The sequence below is a fragment of the Narcine bancroftii genome, chromosome 14 (assembly GCF_036971445.1).
Source record: "Narcine bancroftii isolate sNarBan1 chromosome 14, sNarBan1.hap1, whole genome shotgun sequence".
In the NCBI taxonomy this organism is placed as follows: Eukaryota; Metazoa; Chordata; class Chondrichthyes; order Torpediniformes; family Narcinidae; genus Narcine; species Narcine bancroftii.
Window position 1 is genome coordinate 17682103 of NC_091482.1, and position 27181 is coordinate 17709283.

Genomic DNA, 27181 nt, shown 5'->3' on the forward strand with positions numbered 1-27181 from the left:
TGAGGTTATCCACTTTGGTAATACAAACCGGAGGGCAGATTACTATTTGAATGGCAATAGATTAAGAGATGGGGAAGTGCAGAGAGACCTAGGGGTACTTGTACAACAGTCTCTGAAGGCGAGCATGCAGGTACAGCAGGCGGTTAAAAAGGCAAATGGTACGTTGGCCTTCATATCAAGAGGGTTTGAGTATAGGAACAAAGATACCTTACTGCAGCTGTACAGGGTCTTGGTGAGATCACACCTGGAGTATTGTGTGCAGTTTTGGTCACCTTATCTAAGGAAGGATGTTCTTGCAATGGAGGGAGTGCAGAGGCGATTCACCGGGCTGATACCTGGAATGGCAGGAATGACTTATGAGGAAAGATTGCGCAAATTGGGATTGTACTCGCTGGAGTTTAGAAGATTGAGAGGGGATCTCATAGAGACATAAAAAATTCTGGCAGGACTGGACAGAATGGATGCAGATGGGATGTTTCCAATGGTGGGAAAATCCAGAACCCGGGGCCATGGTTTGAGGATAATAGGCAAACCATTTAGGACTGAGATGAGGAGGAATTTCTTGACCCAGAGGGTGGTGAATCTGTGGAATTCATTGCCACTGAGGGCAGTAGAGGCAGGTTCATTAAATATATTTAAGAGGGAATTAGATCTATTTCTTCAGTATAAGGGTATTAAAGGTTACAGAGAGAAGGCGGGGACAGGGTACTGAACTTTAAGATCAGCCATGAACTCGTTGAATGGCGGAGCAGGCTCAAAGGGTCGAATGACCTACTCCTGCTCCTATCTTCTATGTTTCTATCCCCTCAAGTATGACATTTTCCTCCCAAAGTTAACGTTCGCTTCGGCTGCTTCAAACTTAGATGAATACAGCTCCGACAGCATTCAAGAGGTCAGTCACCATTCAGGACAAAGTTGTCTGCTTGACTGTCTAACCACCAACATGCTTAATATTCACACTGATGCTGTGCCAGCGAGAGAAAAAAATGCAAAGCAGTGACTCACCTGGACTCTGACTGCACCTCCCAAACCCACAGGAATTACAAGGCCACATGGGAAAGCCAGCTCTTGCAGGGTCCCCTCCAACTTACACACCTTTCTAATTTGGAACTATATGCTGCCAGTCCTTCATCCCTTGGGTTTAACATTATTCCTGAAGCAGCATGGTTAGCATAGAGGTAAGTGCAATGCTATTAGAGCACCAGCGAACCGAGTTCAAAACCAGTGCTCTCTGTAAGAAGTATACATGTTCTGCCCTTGAGTGGGTTGCCTCTGGGTGGCTCTGGTTTCCTCCCACCCTCAAAAATGTAAAGGATTAGTAGATTAATTGGGCATCAGGGGTTTCATGGCCAGAAGGACCTTCTACAAATGTTGTATTGTTAAAATTAAAAATGGTCTAACAACCACATGGGAGAGTTCATCTGAAGAGCTGTAGGGTTTTAAAAAGGCAGCTCATCACCATGTTCTTAAGGGCAATTAGGGACATGCAGTATATCCTGAACCATGAATACATTTTATGGTGCAATTCATGTGCCTGTCAAACCTGCCTTAAAGTGGGCTGCACAGTTCAAGCAGCAGGTGCTTTTATGTTGCTTTATAGTCTCTCTCCATGGTAGTAGTTAACTCAGTCAAAGCTGGGTTTGGTGCAGGACTCTGGAACTAAATCATGCACAAAGCACAAGAATGCCATCTCTAAAATGCAGGGTGCGGCAGCCGAGTGTGTGTTAGAATATCATTCTTTTCACACCTTGAATGACTCTGATCTATGACTAGCGATCCCCGCTCCTTTGCCCACCCCAAATCACAGGGTCACCCAAGTTATACTGGGTGTTCAGAAAGTAATTTGAAAGAACGCTGGGGCAGCATCTGTAAGGAGTTTGTACTTTCTCCCCACGTCTGCGTCAGTTTTCCCCAGGGCTCCAGTTTTCTCCCACCATTTGAAACATAATGGAGACTATATATCATTTGGGTATAATTGGGGGGGTGGGGAAATGGGCTCATGGGCCAAAATTTTAATTGTCTAAATTTAAATTTTTTAAAAAGTGCTGAGGCAGCCAAACATTAGATGGAATACATTATAAAAATAGAAGTGTGGTGAGTGTGAAACAATTCATACAACCAAATACTACTGGATAACTGCACATCAGTTCTGCAGTGCTTCTAGTTGTAATTGTTTACTGAAGCAGTGGATCAATCCTGTTGTGAAACCAAAATAATGATGGCAGAAAAATAAGCTGTCAAATGTGCATCATCCATTTAGTCTCCTACTGCAATTAAAACACAAACTACACAAGAAGTGAGTTTTTTTAAAAACTTTGTGGGAGGATGGTAACAGTAGTTGTCAAGTCTGTTTAGTCATCTGCAACATTCCTCTCTTCATTGCAGATTGCAGTGATTTAGTAATTTATGCAAGAGCTTACACCACATTCGAAGATGAAGGAAACAAATGGAAGGAAATTCATGAGCTGCAAGAGAAGTGCAGACGCAACAAGCAGAAATCTCCATCCCCGTTTCCCTGTGAAAGAAGCACAAGCACACAGCTCGAATCTGCAAACCATCCCCTTGTTTGTCAACGTCTTGGATCCTGAACATTTCAACTCCTCTGTATTCAACAGTATGTTCAGCAATGCCACCTCTATTGATTTCTGCAGCCATTTCACCTTTGTCAGTTTCCCCAGCATGGGCTCACTCCACCAGTGCGCTGTGAAGATCATTACCACGCTCTTCTGTCACAGTCCAAGCCTGTCTACATTTCACACGTAATTGCATTTGATTCATGGTGCAGCAACCTCTTCCATGTGATGTTGCATGAATCATAAACCACAATCAAAATGTACTGATTGAGAAATAAATATCAAAACATGGTCAATCTAGCATTAATTATTGTCAGTTTCTAACAAATGGCAGTGGGATGCATATCAAAAAGAATACACTGCAAATTTGTAGTACGCACTAAATTTCATAATCTGCTTGCCCGAGGCTTTCAACATATTTGTCACGATGGGCCATGTGAGGAGCTCACTGTGTGGACTACATTGCTCCCAGTAATGATTTATATATGAAGGTACATGATCTGCAGGCCTGTATTGACATGGCCCATGTGTGTTGAGAACTAGAGATTTAGCCCCGGCACATTGAATTAGGCTTCTGAAATTCAATTCAATTGATGTCACTAGAACAGAAATTCATAGGCAAAGTTTGGCGCACAATTTTTATCTCATCATTTTGACACGGATATTCCATTGGGCCTACTTCATACTCAATGCAACAGTTTCACAAACAGTCTGGAACATTCAATCTGCAGCAACAAGTCTTAAAAGATTGCACACATCTGTAGAAAGAGTGCCACTTTGTGAATAAGCATTAACTCTTTCAATATCTATTTCCAAAGTACGTATCAAGGCTCTAAAAAGGGAGTAGATTCAGCACAGCAGAGATTATGTGTTGTGTTTTGCTGCTCAGACTAAAAGAACATCCACGAGCAGCTCAACGACTAAAGGCTTAGAGGTGGTTTTCTCCGTGGAGTTACAAAGTTACACAGCGTGGAAACAGGCCCTTCAGCGCAACTCATCTGTACTAAGTTGTTGACCTGTGCTCGCCCTATTCCCCAAAACCTCTCTGTCCATTCAGCCGGTTCATCACCACCAAGGCATTTGACATTTTGCAATGGATCCCAATAACTGTGGAAGAGGAGTTGAAATCTCGGATTCCCCCAATTGAACTCTCATGGGAGGCTTTTACAAATTAAATGCATGTGGAATTTCAGATTTCGAATTTCAGATTTAGTCAGAATACGTGCATAACATCACAAATTCCTGAGATACTTTATCTTACAGGTGAGGTAGAATTACCACTTATTGGTAGTGCAAAAAAACTGGATTCAATGTACACATGTAAACAAATGAAGAATTGTAAACATAGTGACTGCGCAATACAGAGAGAAAAATCAATAAAGCGCAAAAGTGGGAGTCCTTAAATGAACCCCTGTTTGAGTTATTGTTGAGGAGTCTGATGGTGAAGAGGTAGCAACTGTTCCTAAATCTGGTAGTATGAGTCTCGTGACACCTATACCTTTTTCCTGCTGGTAGCAGCAAGAACAGAGCATGTGCTGGGTGATGCAGTTTCCTGATGATGGTTGCAGCTCTCCAAGAGTAGTGGTACCTGCAGCTGTTCTTTTGAAGCCAGTGGGTAGAGTTCTGCATATGATGTCCTGGGGTATGTCATCTACATTCTTTAGGGCTTTATGCTCAAGGGTAATGGTATTCCCATGCCAGACCATGATGCAGCCGGACAGCGCAGTTTCCACCACATAACTGAAGAAATTTACCGATGTCATACCAAACCTCCGCAAACTCTTGAGAAAGTAGAGGCACTGACATGCTTTATTCACGATGCCATTGGTGTGTTAGGTTCAGGAATTATCGTCCAAGATAGTGACTCACAAGCACTTTAATTTTGTCACCCTCTCCACTTCTGATCCCCCAATGATCACTGGATTATATGCCTCTGGCTTTCCCTTCCTGACGTCAAAAATGAACTCCTTGGTTTTGGTGACATTGAATGCGAGGGTTGTTGCTGGTGCACCATTCAGCCAAGTTTTCAATCTCCCTCTTGTATACTGACTCATCGCCCCCTTTTTTTATACAATGGCCAAACTCCTCTCAAATATTTTGTCAGTCAGTATTGATTGATCCTGACAAATCTTATCAACCATTCAACCCATTTCATAACTGGTGACCAGTCTTACTAATAAATTTGGTGCCTTGTTTTTAAGTGTTGATTTCTTAAGGTACAATTTTCCAGCAAATTTTGATTCCAGTTTTATATTTCTTATCACAAGGCTTAGTTTCTCCATCCACTTGTTTTAGTTACCGTATTGGCATGCTGCATCCATGTTATGTGCTCCAATGTTGCCACTTAATTGTGCAATTGAAGTCACAATAAAATGCTGAGATAGGAATGACATGCCCAGGTAATTCCAGGTATTGTTGGGCAGATGCCAGTGTTGGATTTGGAACAACATGTCAAGAGGCAATTAACGTTTATCAAGTTGTGGAAAGGGTTAACAGTAACTGAGAGCAAATGGAAAAATATTGACCATGGCTGAAAATCACTAAGATTGACAAACCTCCCACGTACGTGACAGGAGGAACCGGAAGTTACTTTTGTCCTTGACTGGCAGATAGTAGCGAATTACTTCCAACAAAAGGATAGAAGAGCTTGAAAAACAAGATAATTTGCACTAACTCTGTAACCTCTTGTCCTTGAAAGTATCCTCCTTATCAATACTAAAGTATTTGTATTATAGAATAATGGCATGAAAACTTGTTACTCTAATCATAAGGATGTTATTCTTATATGGGCAGAGTGTGGGAGGAGGAAACTAGTGGAGTGGTTCGTGTTAACCGGCATGGACTTGAAAGGTCGATATGGCTGTAAAGTGTCATATGGTGATGGAGCGCCAATGTGAGGTTTAGATGTTTTTGTCTCTCCAAGATGTCATAAAATAAAATCATAGATAAAGTTGATGTCTGTAAGAGTGTTTCTCTGTCTGAAGTGTAAATTTATTCAACACCAGTTATGGTATGAAGGAGACCTTGTAAAATATAAGTTCTTTGAAATTGCTAAGAATACTTGCTTCAATCTTCAAATGACGAGTCCAATTTATTGGGAAGCAATGGTCTCAGGCCTGCGCTACACTGCCAGAATTCTGAAGACTAATTTCTGCACCTAACTAGCTGCTTCATTCATAAATTTCCCATTACCTTCATGATCACAAATGGGAATCTCCACTGATGATCGCAGAATGTTTAAGTCTGTTGGTAACTCCTCGTAATGAGAGTGTTTGTGCTTTTTGCTGGAAGACCTGGTCAACATTTAGGGTGATCAATGGTAATGAATGGTTGTGACATACAAGCACCATGACATGAACATTGATAACAAGGAAGAATTTTATCCATCGCCTCCCTTGTCATTCAATGGGATCACAATCATTGAAATTTCCGCTACTAATATCACGAGAGGGCCACTTCCTTTGTTTTTTTTTTCTTCATACCATAACCACATTAACCATGATACATACTTTTTCCTTTTCAAATATAGAGAGGGCCACTTCCCATCAGTAACTGAATTGAATTGCAGAAGGCCATCTCTGAAGCAAAATGGAAATTCCAGAGAAACGAGAGACAGACACAGATACACGCCAGCTATGGCAGGGAGTGCAGGTCATTACAGCCTACAAAGCAAAGCCGAACACTGTAGATGGTTGCGATGTTTCATTATCCGATGAACTGAACACCTTCTTTGCCCGCTTTGAGAAGGAGAACCAAACAATGCCTTCTGGAATCCCTGGAAAGGCTGAGAACCCTGTGATATCTGTCTGAGGACAAAGTCAGAACATCATTCAAGAGGGTGAACTCTCACAAGGTTTCAGGCCCTGATGGTGTTCCTGGTAGGGTACTGAAAATTTGTGCCAACCAACTAGCTGGAGTGTTCACAGACATTTTCATTCTCTCATTGTGGCAGTCAGAGGCTCCCACCGGCTTCAAAAGGGCATCAATCATCCCAAGAGTAGCATAGGCTGCCTCAACAATTACCACCCAGTCACACTAACTTCTACTGTGATAAAATGGTTCGAGAGGCTGGTCATGGCCAGAATTATCACATACCCAAGTAGAGATCTGGACCCACTGCAATTCGCCTATGGACACAATCGTTCCATGGCAGATGGAATATCACTGGCTCTCCACTCAGCTCTGGATCACCTCGAAAACAGCAATTCATACATATGGCTGCTCTTCATAGACTACAGTTCAGCCTTCAATACTATTATTCCCTCAGTGCTGATCGAGAAGCCTCTAGGCCTTTGTACCCAACTCTGCAACTGGATCCTTGGCTTCCTCATCAGAAGACCACAGTCAGTACGAATTGGAAACAATGTCTCCTCCTCACTGATCATCAACACAGGTGCACCCCAAAGATGCATGTTTAGCCCACTGCTCTACACCCATGACTGTGTGTCCAGGCACAATTCCAATGCCACCAACAATTTTGCTGATGACACCACAGATGTCGGCAGAACCACAAACGGCAATGAGGAAGCAAACAGGAGGGAGAGAGATCAGTTCATTGAATGGTGTAACGACAACAACCTTGGGTTCAATGTTAGCAAAACCAAGGAGATAATTGTTGACTTCAGAAGGAAATCAGGAGAACACGAACCAGTCTTCATCGAGGGATCAAGTAGTGGAGAGGGTTAAGAACTTCAAATTCCAGGGTGTCAACATGCCTGAAGATCTGTCCTGGAGCCTCTGCACTGATACAATCACAAAGGAGACTTACCACCAGCAACATTTTGTGAGGTGTCGAAGGAGGTTTCGTAGGCCACCGAAGACTCTCATGAACTTCTAAAAGTGTAACGTGTAGAGAATTCTGGCAGGTTGCATCACTGCCTGGTATGGAAGCGCCAACTCTCAGGACAAGAATAAACTCGAGAGGGTAGTTAACTCAGCCTGCGACATCACAGGCACCAGACTTCACTCCATCGAGGACATCTACGAGAGCCAGTGTCTTGAAAAAAGAAGCCTCTATCATCAAAGACCCCCACCACCCAGGCCACACCCTCTTCACTCTGCTACCATTGGGAAGAAGGTACAGGAGCCTAAAGATGAGAACTCACCGGCAAAGGGGCAGCTTCTTCCCCACTGCCATCAGATTCCTGAATGGTCAATGAAGCAAAGACACGGCCTTAGTTTTCGTACACTATTAATGTTATTATTATTTTATATTTTATAGTAATGTCATAAGATGGTTATTATACGTACGTTTACACGACGCTGCTGTAAAACATCGAATTTTATTACAATAAATCTTGATTCTGAGTTGGCCACATAAGTTCTGTGAATACAAGTTTGATCACAAAGTAAAATTAAGTATCTTATAATGAGAGACACATCCCCTGATTCCTAAAGCCTTTCCATAAGGCAAATCAGGAAAATGCTGGAATATTCTCTAATTGCCTGGATGAAGGCACTGAAGAAATTCACCAGCTCTCAGAACAAGGTAGTCTCCTTGATTAGAATTTCTGTTTTGATGTAGCTGACAATTTCTCATCTGAAGGATCTCCTTCAGATGCAACCCAAGTCACAAATGGGTCACAATGTTTTCCGATCAAACTGAGATTTGCAAATGTGCATTTCAGAATTAATGAAGTAATTCCTGCCTTAGCTTGTGACGTCCTCTAGGAGACAATGCATCAGTCAAGACTAACTCCAAATGTCTTTGTATCTCAGCTGCATTCATCTTTGTGACAATACTTGCTGCTCTGTGTTATTCGGTTCCCTTCAGCCATTCCTCATTCTGCACATCCTTGGGTGTCCAAATGCATTCCCATCGAGTTACGGGTCCTCATCAGAGCAATGGTCTTCCTTTGGGTCAGTTTGCCACACTTGCTAGGTACATGCTTTGAAGAATCACAGAATTTTAGAATCAGAATTTATTATTATGAGTATGTCATGAAATTTGTTTTGTGGCAGCATTACAGTGCAAATCTTGCTACAAATCACTGTTAAAATTAAGAAATCGTGCAAAAAAAAAAATGAAGTGAGGTAGTGTCTGTGAATCATTGTCCATTCAGAAATCTGAAATAGCTGAGGGGAAGAAGTTGTCTGTGTGCTGCTGGGTGTTTAATTTCAGACTCCTGGATCTCCTTCCTGATGGTTGCAGTATGAAGAGGGCATGACCTGGGTGGTGAGGGTCCTTGAGGATAGAAGCTACTTTCTCAATGCACCGCGATGGAGTGAAAACTGGTGCCAGTGATATAACTGGCCAAATTCATAACTCTCATTTCTTTCCTGTCCTGTTCATTGATGCAACCAAATGGAATTCTGTATAAGAAAGCAAATCGGTATGATGTAATGCAGCACCTCATTGAACCTCTGCCCCCCACCAAAAGCATTTTAGAAGGACAAGGGCACCAGGTATATGGAATCACCATCAGCTCCAAACTCCCATCCATTTAACACGGCTGTTTCAGCAATGGGTGAAAACACCCAAAATGATTTCCAAACTGTGCAAGTCATGTCAATGTGCTGACTGCTAAACAACAGCTGGACAGAGTTTTCTCAAGGACAAGGAGGGATGAGCAGTAAATGCCAGCCTGCCTAGCAATTGCCTCATCTGATATATGAATAAAACATTAAATCATGTCTGTGCTTTCTCAAGCATGCAATTGCTCTGTGCTTCTTTACTCTTCTAACAATGAAGCAGGTTGTTTGATGTTTTTGTGTCACATACCAAGCTACTTACATGCTCAGTGAATTTAAATAAAGCTTCACCTTTCCTGCATTAGAAAATATTGTCTTACTATGCTGGGCAACAAAACTTTTTCTTCCTGAACACTGTTGGTTGTATTTTATGGATTTTGGGCCACTGATCACGAAAATGACCTTAAAATTTCCTATCACATATCATTTTTTAGATATAACCTATTTTTGTAATTTCCTGTCATTTTTAAGTCTACTTCAAGCATACAAATCATGAAAGCCATAACATTGAAAATTCATTTTCTGTATCCGCACTTGGATTTCTTCCCTGCTGCTCTTGGTGCAGTCATTGACCAACAGGATGAAAGGTTTCACCAGGACATTGCGACTGCGGAAAAGTGGTATCAGGGCAACTGGAATCCATCAGTGCTGGCCGACTATTATTGGACACTGACACAAGAGGCATCAGATGCTGAGTACAAACAAAAATCAGCGACAAAACTTTGTCTATTGAATTAATACAATGTGTCAGCATCATTTTGCTAAATTTAACATGCTAAATTCAGTAAAAGTTAATTTAATGTTTCTCCAACTTCCTACGTGATATAGCAAATTTGAAATTATCACTGTGCTCACCTTGAAATCATAATCCCCAAATTTTTGTCAGAAAGAAAACCTTTTGAAATTAGTTGTCCAATGTTATTGATGTATCATATATTTACATCAGATCTTACTTTCGATGCTGACACTAAAAGTTAAAACAACCGCCACATAAATGTTGATCACAACCCAAATGTATGGATCAGTATAGCCTTCAAGTAATTTCACAGCTCTGCAATGGAAAGGAGGGAGAACATACACTGTTTTATCCCAGTGAATGATCAGCAACAAACCACACACCAATTGACCAGGTGATATTTCAAAGCTCCAGAGCATAAGAGCAAGTTCAATGGCAGAATTACCTGCCTCTCGTGTGAGAGGGAGTTTACCAAGTGTAGAGAGAGAGAGGAAGGAAACCAACATGAAATACTCGGCTTGCTCATTGCTAACCTGTCGTGCAGCAACTGCCCTTCCATGGATTGCCATGGAGTTTCAGGGTTAAGGTGCCAGATTTGCAGCCTGAGTTTTTGTGCTGGAAATAAAATTCTAAATGATGCTTGGAAAATAACCTTGTATAATAACAATTGATCATTTGTTACCTGTGGTCACAGAGAGTGAAAGGGAACAGACACTGACAGATGTTCTTAGGAACACCCCAGAGGTAAATGAACAGATGTTACATTACCCTCTGCACTCAAGCTGTGCGAGAAGAGATAGAGAGAAACAAACAGGAGAACACATAACCATCAGTGGAACAACCTTCTCACAGCTGATATCCTCATTCTGTCTTTATTGAAAGAGACTTTTAAATTCTGCTGATCGACTCCTTCATATTTAAATGTCATTGTAAAGACAGTATAACTACCGTTAAATAAGATGGCAGACAGTGTATTATTTTGTTAGTTCTCGTAAGTGCCACTTTCCTTTAATGAATCTTTTAAGGTTAGATAACTCAGTAACACATCATTTTTAATGGATCTAAAAATAGTACCTATATCCTTCAGTTTCTTGAAAATTAAATGCAGATTGCAAAGGTGAAACCTTGATAGTTATGTCACCTTTACAGCTTTAGTTTATTTGGACCATGTCATATGTAAATGAAGGATGGTTTGTGAATTTAGATTTACACATAATAATATGAGGTTCTGCTAATTTGATGTGAAAATTCATTTAAAATATTTTGAATATTGTCAAATCATGTCTGTTTGTAACCTAAGAGTTGAGGGAGAAAGAGCCCTTCAGTCCATGTTGAGTTTTGTGACTTTACAAAAAGAGAGGTAGATGAATTCACACTCCACAATTGGTATATTTTACAGTCCTAAAGTGCCCATGTCAGAAACTCAGTCGGCATTGGGTTAGGTGAACTCAGCCAATAAAATATTAAGGATGTAATAATTGATGGTAGTACCTTTCAGATGGGAAAGGAACATGCAGCAAAACTCCCTAATCTGGATCATTATCCAGTGCCCCTGCCGATAAAGGTAACTACAAGGACACTGCATTCCAACTAGACTATGATACATAACCTGACAGAGCTTGCTGTGAAGAGCAGCCACTTAGGAACAGCACCGCAAGACTTCTGGTGCTCGCAAAGTTGAGGTCCAGCAACCCATCAGTGTCAAGGGAAACGAGTGTGAAAAGGAAAAAAAGATTAAACTGCAGGCCTAATAGGAGGTAAAGGCCTGGAGACTTGTCAATGCCAATTTTCTAGAAGTAAAATGACATTAGCACATTCCCTAACACCGTTCTAAAAAGCTTGCTTTTCCATTAACAAAGAGACGGCACTGTTTTCAAAATCAAAATAGGGTCACACTCAGAAACTTTTCCTCACAATTGTTGCAGGCTGTCTCTGTGAGGTAGGCCATAAACGACATGCCGCTGTTCACAGCCGCACTGCAGAAGTCAAGAATATCATTTACGGTATTAGGGAAGTGGAGGGCATTCCATTATTGATAAGCATTTGGCTACTTTGCAGGGCTTCCACAAGAGAAGACATTTTTGGAGGATATTCAAGCCCCCAAAAATCATCTTTTTGGCAACTCAGCTTCTTTGCACTGTTACGGGCCCAGAGGTCCCCAAAACCCAGCAGCAATAGAAATTCACCAAGACAATTGTTTACAGAAACAAAAGTTGTTTTTAATTTTCTTTAAACATAAAACAGGGTCAGTCTTTAACTTATTACTATTAACCCCTTCTAATTCTAAGCACACGTGTATAAGTTCAGAAAAGTTATTTGATTCACAGAGCAATCTCACTTCTCACCCCTCCAGTACCAGGCAATTCTTACACTGTGCACAGAATTTAACATTTATGAATTTTCACCAAGCTCTGGTGCTTAAATGGTTATCGCTCAGGAAGGTTCTTGTCGGTTTCAGAGAGAGATTTATTGCTTGTTGGACACACACAAACTGATTTACTTCCATCAGTCACTTCAGTGTCTTGCCGAAGAAACTTGCTCCATCAGGGTTTTTCAAATGATAACCTCTTCTTCTGGAGGTCACCACAGAGTTCCTTTTGTTTCCCTTATTTCAGGTGAAACACACTAGCCAGCCATTTCCTCTTGTATAGACCACAAGGGCTGAACTCAGAACTCACAACCTGTCTTCAAAATGGGGTTTCAACAAGCTGCCAGCTTGCCATAACTGCAAAAACCAGTTCTCTCTCTCTCTCTCTCTCTCTCTGCTTGCAAAACCACATGACCTTCTCAGAACAGCAAACTGCATCCAGACAGATTGCAGAACCGGACCCAAACTTCTGAGTCCGTTCATCTGTTGCTTTCAAAATGATAATCCATTTACACCTGCTTTTGAAATTCTTTAGCAAAGCAGTCTCCTTGTTTTATGGTCTTTGGAAAGGCTCTTTGTGCCTGCATGACTCACTCTCAGCAAAGCTCTTGCATTTTAAATGAGATCTACTTTATCAAGTGTTGTGCTTGTTAAGTGACCTCCACTACCCCCACAATCTTTCTTTCAAAAAGTAACTATAAATGATATATAATATAATCCGTTACAGCACAAGTAGTCTGTCTCCTGTGCATATTGTTCTTCAGAAGCCCATGAAGGTTTCTCTGGCCTCGTAGAAAGACATGCTTCCCTACCATCTCCCAACCTATCACCATAACTGTACACCTTCTTGGGAAACACTTCCCAGTGACGAAACATGCACTGTCTATTATTAGCCCTTAGGACTCTGTGTCTGTTTTCAGGGACTACCAACAAGCACATATACTCCATGTCCTGATTTTCTGGGACTGCTTTTATACCCAACTACCAGATGGTTTGTGCTAGTGTTCACACTGCAGTTTAACCACGAACCCAGTCCAGAGTATATATTAGGAAAGGTTAAAAATGGCTAGAGTTCAAAGGATTAAGATGCAACCTATTGAGATCTATTTAAGTGAGGTCAAAGTGCTGATTTTTGATGACAACTTTTGTTGGAAGAGTCTTTTTCCTTTTTGTAACTAATTCTGATCTGATACAAGTTGTATAACTACAGAGGTTTCACCTTTGGAATTGTGAGTAATTCAATGATAAGTAAAATTGAAGAATTGTTAATAAATAAATAAATAGATGGATGGATGAATTTGTCAATATATAAATTTATGATTAGATGTATAAATAAATCAATTGACAAATAAACAGATATATAAATAGAATAATAAATCATTAAAATGTTTTAAAATGAACACATTTTCAGTTATAAGGCTTGAAAGCATAAACATTTAAAATCATAAACAAAATAATTAAAAAATACCTTCCCTTCCTCTTTGCCTTTTTATCTACAGGCCTCAAATACTCAATGATGTTCTCTGGCTCTCAGGTCATGCCTTGGGTTTGACCTGGTGTCAGTTCCACACAGTGAATCCCGGGGAACGGTGAAGACGATCACACCATGCCTGAGGATTAGCACCAGGTTTCATGTGGAATTGGTGCAGGAGTGTAATGGCAATCAGAGGGTGGTCAATATATGGAACAAACTGCCAGAAAAGGAGTAGAGGCAGAGAAAATTGAAACATTTAAAAGATATTTGGACAGGTAGGCAGGAGTAGGCTGCAGACACTGTGGTTGAAGTAAAAACACAATGCTGGAGAAACTCAGCTGGTCAAACCTTGATGAAGGGCTCAAGTCTGTAATTTATCTTTGCTATACAAGGTTCATCATTTGACCAACTGAGTTTCTCCAGCATTATGATTTTACAGGTACATGGACAGGGACAAGGGATATGGATTGAACGCAGGCAAATGGGACTAGCTTGGTTGGAATGGACCGCTGCGTTGAACTGGATGACTTTAACACCATTTCTCCTCAGTCAGCCCCATGCGCTTGTGCAAGGTGAAGTGTGCTGAGAACCATGACTGATGGCCAGCACTGCTAGTTAAACCTCTGCGATGTGCCTCAGTTGGCTTGAATTTTTTCTACTGCACGTAATAAACACTTATACAATGTAAACAATTATAGGTTTTCAGACATGGAGGTTCGTTTAATACAGAGTTATTTCACTATTGATGAAAAGCTGACCAAGATTTCAAAACATTGCCGAATTGAAACTGACTTGCAGCAAATTAGTAAAAAATTCCTTTTAAAGTTTCTCTTATGTATTTTTAAAAATCATAACCAACATAATTTCCTCTATTTTCCAAACTTTTCTTCTCCCTGAAGGTACGGATTAGATCAGATTACAAAACAAGCATCAACAGGCTGTCAAACATTCTGAAAAAAAACCCAACAAATCTACCTGACAAAAGCATTTACACACAAACTAATAATTGGGAGACGTTCCTACAGTGAAGTCAAAAATCCCTTACGGCATTCTTATGCTAACATTTTCATTTTGCTTTTTGAATTCATTTTTGTTGAGAGAAAACAGTAACACTTTTAAATACAGGATCTGTTTATGAAAGTAAATTCGCACACAGTGGGGATTTGGTTGCAAGAACAGTTTGAGTAAAAGTATCCAAGAGTGCCTGAAAATAGATTCAGGAATAGAATCTATTACTGTGTTCCCTTCCACACACATGTCACCAAAATACAGTATTAGCATTCAGGCAACGATTCCGCTGAGCATACTTGTCATGTGTTCTGAGTTCTGGCAGAAAAAGAGTCTGTCTGAGAAGAATGGGTGCCAGCTTCCAATTTACAGCGTGTTTTTTTTTAAATTAGTTGTGCAAGTGTTCCACTGGAAGATTGCAGTGGCTGAATCTTCCACGGATAATGTCCATAATGTAGTTGACTAAAATAGTGTAGTCAAGAATTACCATCACTAAACAGACCTCAAAAACTTTAACAAAGCTGACAAAATGTACCTTCATTCACATCTGAATTTAAACCTTCCAACCTCATCTTTATCTCTACACACTAACCCTAGAAGGACTTTAAAGTTCTGCTGAGGGGAGGGAAAGAAAATATATATATTTTTGGCTTGTGGCTTTAAGAGAGCAGCTACTGTTCCCTAACCAGGACACACAGCAGCTTGTGTGACACAAAAATAAATTGCTACCCTAGTAATGTCTCTTTGCCATTAAGAGGTTTGTATCCTCTGTTATAAAATTACTAAATGGAAAAACATTCTTCATTTAGTGTATAATGTTTTGTACCATGACTAATGATACAGAGGAGGTAGGAGAAAAGCTTATTGGGTACTGAATAACACTGAGACCCAGCTTCACCAGAATGGGAATTGGTGCAAGAAGCATTTTGTTGCAACATTCTAAGTAAATATAGGTTAAAAAAAAAGCAACTCTCATTTATTAAGAACCTTTAATGTAGTGTTGTTAATAACCATTCCATTGCTTTCACTGAAATATTTGCCTTCAGAAATTCAGGCCTAAAACGTCACCGTTTTTCCACCTCCATAGATCCATTTCTTTGACCAGCTTAAAACTCCAGAGGTCTCCTCTACATGGGAGAGGCTGGGCCTAACTGGGAGATCACTTTGTTAAGCACCTCGGGTCTGCCTGCTGCAATAGCGTGGATCTCTCAGTGGCCACCATTTCAATTCTCCCCTCCCCCCCCCCCCCACCCCCACCCCCCCATTCCCTTACTGACAGGTCTGTCCATTGCAATGCCAGACTGAGACCACCCACAAACCTCATCTTCCACCTGGGCACCCTCCATCCAGATGGCATTGACATCGACTTCTCTGGTTTCCATTAAACCCCCACCCCCTTCTTCCCACTGCTGCCTATCACCTAGGTTGCTCTCTCCCTCCCCCACCTACACCACAACCACCTTTTCCCTCTGTCTCCTTTCACAGCCAAAATCAATTCTCACCTCTCCTCTTATTATATTCAATGAACACCTTTTTGTTGGTCTGGGCTTCTCCCCCCACCCAGTCTTCAGTCTTTATTCTTCCTATTTTTCTTATTCCTTGAAGAAGGGCTCAGGCCCAAAACATGTAGGTTTTTTATATATATATATATATATATATATATATATATATATATATAGGTAATATATCTTCACCTCCTATGGAGGTCGAGAGACTGGCCGAGTTCCTCCAGCATTTCTGTGTGCTTTTACAACAATCAGTGTCTGCAGATTTTTGTATTTAATGCCATTACTCCTGAGATTCTTTTCCTGTCTCTTGTTGAGCACAAAGAATAAGCATTATATGTTGTGTATAAATGCAAGTAGACAGTGAACACTTTTTTGCTTTGAATAGGGACACTGATGTACACCAAGTATCCACTTCCTTCTCACAAAAGGTGGCAAGTAGAAATGCACACCCAATATGGTTCCAAAGAGCTGCATCCCAATAAAAACCATTGAATATATCCAAATTATACCCTGCTTTTTAAACCAAATTTAACTCAACTAATTGAGAGAGTAAAAATGATTCACTTACCGGAATAATTGTTCTAGATCATTGATCCAAGGGCATCAGCTCAATCCGAACATGGCAGCTAGAAAATTTAAATTCAAAGAAATTAAATAAATGTAGAATTTATGAAAAAAGTTGAGCCAATCACAGTAATGCAACCACAAAATTACAGGTCATAAAAATTCATCTGGTTCACTAATGCTTTCAGAGAGGGAAGAGTGCTATTCTTCCCCAGTCTAGCCTAAATGTAATCCTAAGTGGCTGATTTTCAACAACCTTTTCTGCTCAGAGGCACTTAAGGATTGTGAAATGCCAATGGGTGTCTGCATTTGGTCAACAAGTACATTTTTAAAGAGTTTTCCAGTGCATTGCAAACTTCTCTTTAGAAGAGATCAATTATTTGGTGGAAACTGGTTGGAGGAGAAAATGACAATGGACAACTTGGTCACAAGGCATGCATTTGGGACAATTAGAACCAGTGTTAAAGCTGTTGCAAGCTGACCACTTGGTTGAAATCAAGTTGAGATTGTTCTGCCATTGGCTCGTTATGTCATAATAAATTATATCGATTGTTTAAGAAATTAACTTTCCTTCAAAGTCTTAGTTTAATCTGATCACCATGACATGAGAAAATGTGGCCTTCTTGATTTATAGCTCCCCAATTCACTCTGCGCAGGCCTGCTTCACGGTCCATTTTCCTAACTAGCAGCTGGTTGAATTTGTTGCCAATTTCTCTACAAGAATCAGCACCATTACCAACATATTCAAAGTAATATATTGACAGGTCTTCACGAGTGCACCAATTGCTTTAATCTATGGGAATCTCTGGCTTCCTTATGATCACCCCATCTGTCATATGCGTGCAGAAACTGATCCCAGCATCTTGAAATTTATCATTGAATCTCTGGAAAAATGCATACACTGAACTGGGGAAAAAGTACTCTCATTGTGCAGTACGCTCACACCGTCACTCTTTGTGAGACCTATATTCTTCATCCGAATCCAGAGTCCTAAAGTAGAGATTGGCCAATCAAAAGACACATAATTCAGCCCAGTGGATTACACTGGGCTGCAATTTTTTTTCCCCAAAATGTTTGTTTCCTGAAAAAAAAACTGGGGACTATAATTGACAACTTCAAGCTGAATACAAAAATTTGCTGTATCGTTTGGGAAATTGGAGAAACATTAATTGTTTTATTGAATGTAGATGTTTAATAATAATGCTGACAAAATCCATAAAATATGCTCAAAAGTGTTCAGGAAGGAAAATCTTTGTGGTCCAGTGTTTTAATTTAATTACATAGAATCTAAAATGCAATGTTCAGATCAACAACAGTTACCACAGAGCAGACTTATTTTTAAAATATACCTGGCACACTAATATTCTTTCAGAAGAGAAATTTGTCCACCTCATCCAGTTAACATTGTAATTCCCAACCCACAGTGAAAACCCTGAATGGTTACCATTTGACCAAGCTTCACTCCTGACCTTGCTTTGCTGTTTATGTGAAGCTTGCGTTCTCAACCTACCACCAAATGCTCAAAGTGGTCCAGTTTCCTTCCACATCTCAAACATATCCAGGTCAATGGGCAAATTTTCCATCAAATGCACAAGTGAGTGGTTGAGTCTGGGAATGTTGGAAAGATGAAATGAGGCTCATGAAATATTAGTGCAAGTGAATGTTTGATGCCAAGTGTTAACCACGTTCCTGTGCTGTACAAATGTATGATTCTCTTCGATTCTATGATTCCCTGAACTTCCTTCAAAGCCTACGGAGTTCAAAGATTAGCACCACATGAAAGATCAAAATAAGAAAGAAGGTTTACCAATGCAGAAACGCCAATGATCCTTCAATTTTAACAAAGATCTTTCAAGAGCAGCACAGTTGGCGTAGTGGTTAGCCAATGCCTTTACAGCACCAGTGATCGGGACTGGGGTTAAAATCCCACACTATCTGTAAGGAGTTTGTACCTTCTCCACGTGTCTGCGTTGGTTTTCCCTGGGGAATCCAATTTCCTTCCACCGTTTGAAACGTACCAGGGGTGTAGGTTAATTCAGTGTAAATTGGCCAGCACTGACTTCTGGGCTGAAGTGACCTTATTACTGTATGTCTAAACTTAAAATATATATTTAAAGAAACTTAACAGGAGTAGCTAAAAAAAAAATTTGAATGAAAATATGTAAGATCTCTCTGGGTGGTACTTAATTTCTCAAAGGGGATTTTTAAAAAAATTCTATTTCTTTCCTGTTGTCGCAATTAATTAGTTTTACTGCTGCCAGAAAATAAAAGGCTTCTGGGAAAAAAAACACAACAAAGAAAGTGTACAGCCCTGGGCTTGTTAGCAGTTACTGTGAAGATGTTATTTAATTCACTCTTGCTTTGGCAAGAGCTGAACAGTGTACCGAACAGCAGAATGCAAGTCCAGTGACATCTTGAGCTGGGATCCAATGTTTGCTTCACCTCCGAACAATATTCAGGTATAATCTGTGTGAATAATAGTGACTTAAAAAGGAAATTAAAAACTGAAACTTGACCCATTCATTGTGCAAAATAGTCCAGACTGAGTTAAGTGAAATTGAATATTGGGTAGGACTTATGATTGACAGCAGAAATAATAGTTGAAATCATGCTTATTGCCAGTGAATTATTCCTATATGTCAAGAAGATGTACATACAGGATTTGTAGTTATTTAGAATTGGCTTGAAGAAAAGTAATTGTTGCAAGAAGAATTCTACCTCATTGAATAACATGTTCTATAGCTCTCTGAGTGGTAACAACTGTCAGTAGAGAGCACCGGACCAGTCTTGAGAGGACATTAGAGCTCAGCACAACATGACTGCTTGGTATAATCAGTTCCTCGTTTGCAAGGTCACATAAAGAATGCAAACGTGACAAAACCTCTCCACTTCCCAATCTGATTCAGTCTCTATTTGATGCTGCTGTGGGATTACTTCCTGTTAACAGCATGGAAACAGATCATTTCAAAATTCAAATTTAGAGTTAGAGTACATCCATGATTTTTTCCTGCAGGCCTAGCAGGAATTTCAACTTGTCAGTCATGTAAACTCTACTCAAAAAAAAGTATGTGTATAAAAAGTGTAGACAAAGAAATGTAAGCAAACTGGCTGTACAGATACAGAAAAATATATATAAATACAGAACAGAAAAAAAATAAGGTGAAGGAAAACACCCTGCAAAAGTATTTCCAGAACATTACTTGTATTGTGCTTTGTGACATAACTGGCTTTTCTAATACATACACCAATAGATGTCATAAAAATAGAATATGCTTTAATGCATCACAAAGGTTGTTGGTAAGTGTTGAAATGAGGGTGAAGAGAAAGACGAATCTGGCAGTGGAATCCCATGGGTGGAGGGGGGGGGTGTGAGGGGCAAAGCTAACAGGGTTCCACCCCCAGGCACATCTTCTCCTCCACTCCCCTTTATGGAGTCAAGGATTCCCAAGACTCACAATGTCATTGCAATTCTCCAAGGAGGTTTGGGTGACATCTTTGAATTGTTCCCTCTCTCCATCTGATAATCCCTTCCTGCAATGGAACTTGAGGTGAGAGGATGCTATGGGAGCCTTACGTTGGTCATGAGAATGACATACCCATCCAACAGACCTAACCAAGGTAATTAAGGCTTAATATTGGCCTGGCTGAGGATAAATGCTTCACTTATGCTGCTCCATGCATTTCTTTTGGAGTTACTGCACAGTGGAGATCATGGACAATTCATCAACAATTCCACGCCACAACTTGAGGAGCAGTTTTGAAGCAACTGGTTGGAGATGCTTTTGGAGAACCCTCTCCACAGGTGCACTTGTCTCCCTTCTTAATGAATCATGAGAGACACAACATTATTTTGATTTCAAAGCTGTTTTCCTTAAACATTGTGATTTTTTTTTTAATGAAGGATTGAGTACTGCACTTAAAATCTAGTAACTGCTGAGCTCAAATCAAAGGCAAGATCTCAAGCTGATCCCAACCCTGCTCAAATTTTGTACCTATTCCACAAACAGAATTGAAACAATTGTACTTACTTTGCATCCAGGAAGTAAATTCAGAAGTTTGTAACACAAAATACCTAAAAGGTTCAGGAGAAAATAATCACTAGTAAACAAACAGGTAGAGCAGGAAGATGAGAAAACATTTTGTTGGACCCTATCGGTAGCCCAATAATTACACAGATAGAAGACAGCAAGAGACTGCTGGTCTGGGTCTAGGCTAGGAAAATAAGCAGGAAGGAGAGGGGACTCGACCTTTATGGCCAGGGATCACATAGGATCAAGGGAGGAGCTAAAGTAGGGAGACCACGGAGGGCGGGCCAGCCAGTACATACAGCAATATCAACACACATTTAAAGTAAATTTGTGAGCAACATGCCTCAGTGGTGTCAAAGGTCATCAATGTACCAGGAGAAGCTGTTCTAATGCAGTATTATTGTAATGTCAGTGCATGGCTAATGCAAGTGAATGAGCTATGCATAATAACCCCAGGAGAAAAATGGACCAAGTCCACACAACTCATTCCAGGAACAAATGAATGTCAGATCTGGACTTCATGTGACAGAATTCTCCAGTGGACACAGCCTTAGGAAGATGGATGAGATTCATGAATTGGGACCAATTTTAAAACAGAGTCTCCTTGATGAAAGATTCACATTTTTCTATATAGCCACACTTCTGCCTGATTCTAATTTCCTTCACCTTTACACCCTCACCTCCCACCCCTTGCTACATCCATTTCACTTCACTGATTGCTTCAGCTCTATCAACAAGATTTTTCTGTCAAACATTATCAAATCAGTATTTGGTTAATGCATTGCTGTGCAAATCAAGGAAGTGACTGGTAAATCTTGGATCTATAAGAACCTGCAATTTACTTCAGAGTCCCTGATGATGTCGTAAACTGCAGAATTTCTCAAAACCAAAGTGACAGTGTCTTGAGTTGCACATAAAACACGCCAACTTCTTAACTGTGATAAATAATACCTGCTTTTTAAGTTTTCAAGTTTTGCAGACTTCTGACATTTTCTGGGATTGCATTTCATGCATGTATTAATAACCTCACTGAGCACAGAACAGGAGTTTAATCCTCTAGCCAAAAGGGTACTATTACACTGTGCTACAAAGTCATTCCATTGCCTACGCAGGTGATGGAATGGCTTTGCAGAAAGCACAAGAAACTTGACGAACATTTGATCCAGTAGATTACACCTTACATCACTGAAGCACTCTGAAGTCCCCTTCTCTGACTCCAAGATTATTTCCAAAACTGTTAAAAATAGTACAAACTAGCCCCTCAGCCAATACATGCAATATATAAAACTGATAATATTTACACTGGAAAATTTGAAGCAATAAAATCATTATGTGATGGTCCTCAATGGTCCAAATTCCTCTTCATGTTGCTGGTCATTGGTTAAGAGCCTCGTGTTCAAGTTTAAGGTTCTTGTCATCCAATTGCACAAATGCATCCAGACGAAACGACGTTCTCTAGTCCTCAGTGCAAAAGCATGCAAACACACATCCCGACATAACACACAGACAAATGATATATATGCAGTTATGAGACATTTTCCCATTTTCAGTTCATTTTATTTATGTGGGACTGTCCCTTTAAGAGAAAAGATTTAACAAACATTGCTGGTTTTGAAAAATGACTGTGAACTAGCAACAGGCTTCGAAGGCAGCACGTTCCAAAAGTTGATACATTTGCAGAGTGAAGGAAAAAGCCCTGAAGCAGAGATCATGAGAGCAGCATTGTTTGCTCAGGAGGCCATTTTAAGAAGACAGCACAAGAGTAAAGAGCTCTTCAACCTCCTTTGTGAGAAAGAGAAATCCACTTGGCCTCATTGTATGGTTGCAGATAAACCATCAGATTTCTTCCTGTTAGTCATAGAGGAATGAAGGCCAGGTTGTGACCAAAAAGAGTGGCCCACGAAAAGGGTTCTAGTTGCAGAAGAAATATTGCACTTGGATGGTGACCAGAGTGAGTCATTTGAGTTCGGCTGACCCAGGAAAAGGGTTCTGGAAGCTTTGTGAGCATCACTTACTTCGTGTCCCCTATACCAGAGAAGAGGGGAATTTTAGTTGGCACTCATCTACAAAAAAAACTTCATGGAAGCACCTCAACGAGGGTTTCGTGAGTTAATCAACATTCTGTCACCTTGGTCTCTTTACCCACTTCATGAACTGCTCATTTCATCTAAGTCTTGCATGTCTGATCTATCTAAAGCCCTGCGTGTCACATCAATTTTAAGCCCACGAAACCATACTTTGACTTCCGAGAATTGGGTCTTAAGCTGTAGTGGCTTGTGGTGTCCACACACACCAGCATATTTGGGGTTAACGTTAGGTAAGTGTAGATAAAATTAGTTAAGTTTTTTTTTAAAGTGTAAATAAATTAGATGAGATATTATATCATTGTTAATAATTAAAATATTATTTTAAATATAACACTGTTTGGGCTCATTTTTAATCACTGCTGTCTGGTACATGACAGTATGTAAATAAAAAATATAAAAATAAGTAAATATTGTTTAATAATTAGCAGAGTCTTGAAGGATTTTTGTGAGCAGTTCATTCAGTCATTCAGCAGTCTCACTGCCCATGGGAAGAAGCTGTGCATAGAATGACTAATGCATTACAACAATGGGTGTTTTGTATCAAAAAATGGAGATCTTCACTTTATCCTGGAACATAATTATGAAGGGAAATAGCCTAACTAGACTTGGTCCTGCAGGTCAAATATTCAGTATTGAGTTCTGAAGTATGAGCCACCTATACTCTTGTCTTTGACAAATATAAGCAAGGGCGATAGAGTTAAAGAGCATTGAAGTAGGTCCATTGGTTCACTGTGTCCATGCTGACCAGTAAGTAATCATCTATACTAATCCAATTTACTTGAATATAGAACATGAACCATGGAACAATACAGCACACGACCTCTGTACCAATAATGACACCATTGATTTAGGCAGCGCGGGCTCGTGAGCCAGAAGGGCCTGTTACCATGCTCTATATCAAAATCAAAATTAATTTAAATATATATCTCCCTCCATTTCCTGCCTGTTTAATGTATCTGTCTAAACGCCTCAAACATTGGGATCATATCTACCTCTCTGGCAATGCCTTCCAGGCACATATCTCTCTGTGTAAAATTAAATTTTCTTGTAAAGCTTCTTTAATCTTTCCCCTACCCCTCACCTTAAAGGTACAGAACATTACAGCAATTACAGGCCTTTCTGCCCATCAAGTTGTTTCAAACTATAGCTACCTATAAAAAAAACTAAACCCTCCCTACCTCATAACCCTCTTTTTCATCCATGTGCCTGTCTCTCTTAAATGCCCCTATTGTTCCAGCAGTCACCATCACTCCGGCAAGGCATTTCAGGCACCCACAACTCTCTGTGTAAAAAAAACGTATCCCTGATGACTCCCCTAAACCAACCTCCCTTCACTTTGTATAGATGTCTCTGGTCTTTGCTACTCCAGTCCTAGGAAGATGATGCTGGCTGTTTACCTTACCTATGCCTCTCAGAATCTTGTAGACTTCTATTATCACCTCTCATCCTTCCTTGCTCCAAAGAGAAACGCCCTAGCTCTGCTAACCTTGCCTCAAAAGGAATGTTTTCCATTCCAGGCAACATCCTGGTAAATCTCCTCTGCCACCCTCTCCGTAGCTTCAACGTCTGTCCTGTAATGGGATGAGCAGAACTGAACAGAATGTTCTAAGTGTGGTCTCACCAGAGATTTATAGAGGTGAAACATCACCTCACAACTCCTGAAATCAATTTGCCAATTAATTAAGCCCAGCATACTAGAAGTCTTCTTAACTATCCTATCAGCCTGTGTAGCAACCTTGAAAGATCTATGGATTAGAACCCCAAGTTCCCTCTGGTCTTCTTGTGCCCCATAATATTTGACATTTCCACCTTGGGAAGAAGACTCTGATCACCTACCCTATCATAATTTTCTCTATTCAATCCATTGCCTTTTGTACCTTGGCATTTCAAATGTTCATCTACATTTTAGTCTTTGTGAGAATACCGATCTCTACCATCCAACACAGAGTTTCCCAGATATATCTTTCTCAATCTGACAAGTAAAGAATAGGATAGGAAGAAATAAGTCTAATGGGCTAGTGCTTTGGCATTAAAAAAAGTGGATTACTTACCTGCCTTCAACTTCAGCGCACAGTAATTCTTGACAGGAGAGGATTAAATAAATTTGGTGTAAATAGCTGCATTAAATTATTTTGAAAATGCATACCTTGCATCAAATAAAAGGGAGATTGGATTGACAGCCTTTATGCTCTGGTGGTATTTGTGGGAGCAAAGGCAGGGGAAGAAAATTAGAACACATTTCCAATGATGGAGTAGGCAGCTCTGGAGTTTCTGCTGTGAGGTGTTTCCGTCACGTAACTAAATGTCATTTTCTTTTAAAATGGTCATATTTCAGGTTGACTGACCCATTTCTCCAGGTGATTTAGTTGAAAAAATATTTTATCAACATTTTGCAGTTTTTTTCTTTAAATCTGGATTTTTCCCAATTGAGGTTGATGAAAGCAATACTTGTGCAAAATAATTTGGCGTTGCCAAAGTGTGAAGGTGAGGAAAGCAACAAGGTTTCGATGCACCTGGAATGCACTGTCAAACAATGTCACTGCACGAGCTAGGAGACATTTCCCTTCAGTTGAAGGACTTTGCCATATCAGTGGAAGCTTTACAAAAGGCTTTTTAAAATGTGTTCATTGAACACAGGGTTCTGGAGGAAATATTGTCATTTTCCAGATTTCCTTGACATTCAAAACCAAATGCATTTTCTCCTTGGTTATCAGTGCAAGGTTATTGTGATGTTCAAGCATTTTTCAGTTCATTTTATTTGAGTGGGACTGTCCCTTTAAGAGAACAGATTTAGCAAAAGTCTGCAGGTTTTGGAAAGTGACTGTGAACTAGCAACAGGCTTCACAGATATCTTGTTCCAAAAAAGTTGATACATTTGCAGAGTGAAGGGGAGCAGTCATGAAGAAATCAGAGGCAGAAACCAAGCTTCTTAAAAAGTCAGTACATGTATTATTCAAGAGGCCATTTTAAGAAGGCAGCACAAGAGAAACATCTCTTTGCCTTCCTTTGTGCGATTGAGAAATCCACTTGACCTCATTGTGTGGTTATCGACAAACTATTAGATTTCCTCATGTTAATATTGAGGGAGGAAAAACCTCTTTGACCCCTAAAAAGGGTTTTAAAGTTGCAGAAGAAATACTGCACTCCACTTCAACTAACCCGAAAAAGGGGTTCTAATTGCTGAAGTAGGCCCTCGTCTAAAACTGATATCTCTGAAGTACCCAAACAAGGGTTTTTGTGAGCTAATCATCCTTCTGTCAAACCCAGTCTCTTTCATCCACTTCATGAACTGCTCTTTCCATCTAAGTGCATGTCTCACTATTTAAGGCCTGTGTGTCTCCACCATCCTAAAGCCTGCGTGTCCTACTGTTCTAAGGTCTGTGTGCCTCAATCATCAAAAGCCTGCATGTTGCATCAATTTCAAGCTCATGTGTCATCACGAATTTCTGAACTTTGAACTTAGTGCTGCCTTTCAAGAATTGAGCCTCAACCTGTAATAGTATTCCACACACACACACACACACACACACCAATATATTCATGATAAAGTTTAAGTTAGAGAATTGTATATAAATTTAGTTAAGTTTAAATGTTAGTTAAATTAGATAAGGTGTTATATAAATTATAGATTAATTAAAAATATTATTTTAAATATAACACTGTCTGGACTCATTTTTTTAAAAAAATTGCGGCTGTCGTGTACCTAACAGTTATAAACATCACGTTGCAATATTGATAAGTATCAGGAATTTTCAGAATGGGTGGGGGGCACATTCAGGATCCAAATCTAATTCACTTAACCTATAAATCCTGACAGTGGGAGGAAATAGGAGCACCTGGAGAAAACGGGTGAAGGGGATAACATACAAACTTCTTACTGATAGCACCGGAATCTAACCCAGGTGGCTATGATTAAATTCCCTCTATTTTATAACTGCTCTGCAGATCAATGATTGATTAAGCAATGATTAATCTATGATTAATTAATCAAGTCATAGAGAACATCTACAGGGAACGCTTACTTCAGAGAGCAGCAGTAATCATCAAGGATCTACATCACCCAGCACACACTCTGTTCTCACTGCTGGCATCAGGAAAGAGGTATAGATGCCAGAACGCTCACACTACCAGGTTCAGGAATAGTTGCTACCCCTCCTGAACAACACTCATTCAGAGTCTCATTATGTATTAATGAATATTTATTTTCTGAATTTGCAAACTTTTTTACTTATCTCTTTATACATTTTTTTTTCTTGTGTCCAGTTTACAGTTACTGGTATATTTAGAAATTCTGCCTTACCCACAGGAAAAAGAATCTCAAGGTTGTATGTGATGTCTGACAATAAATTTGAACTCTGAAAAAT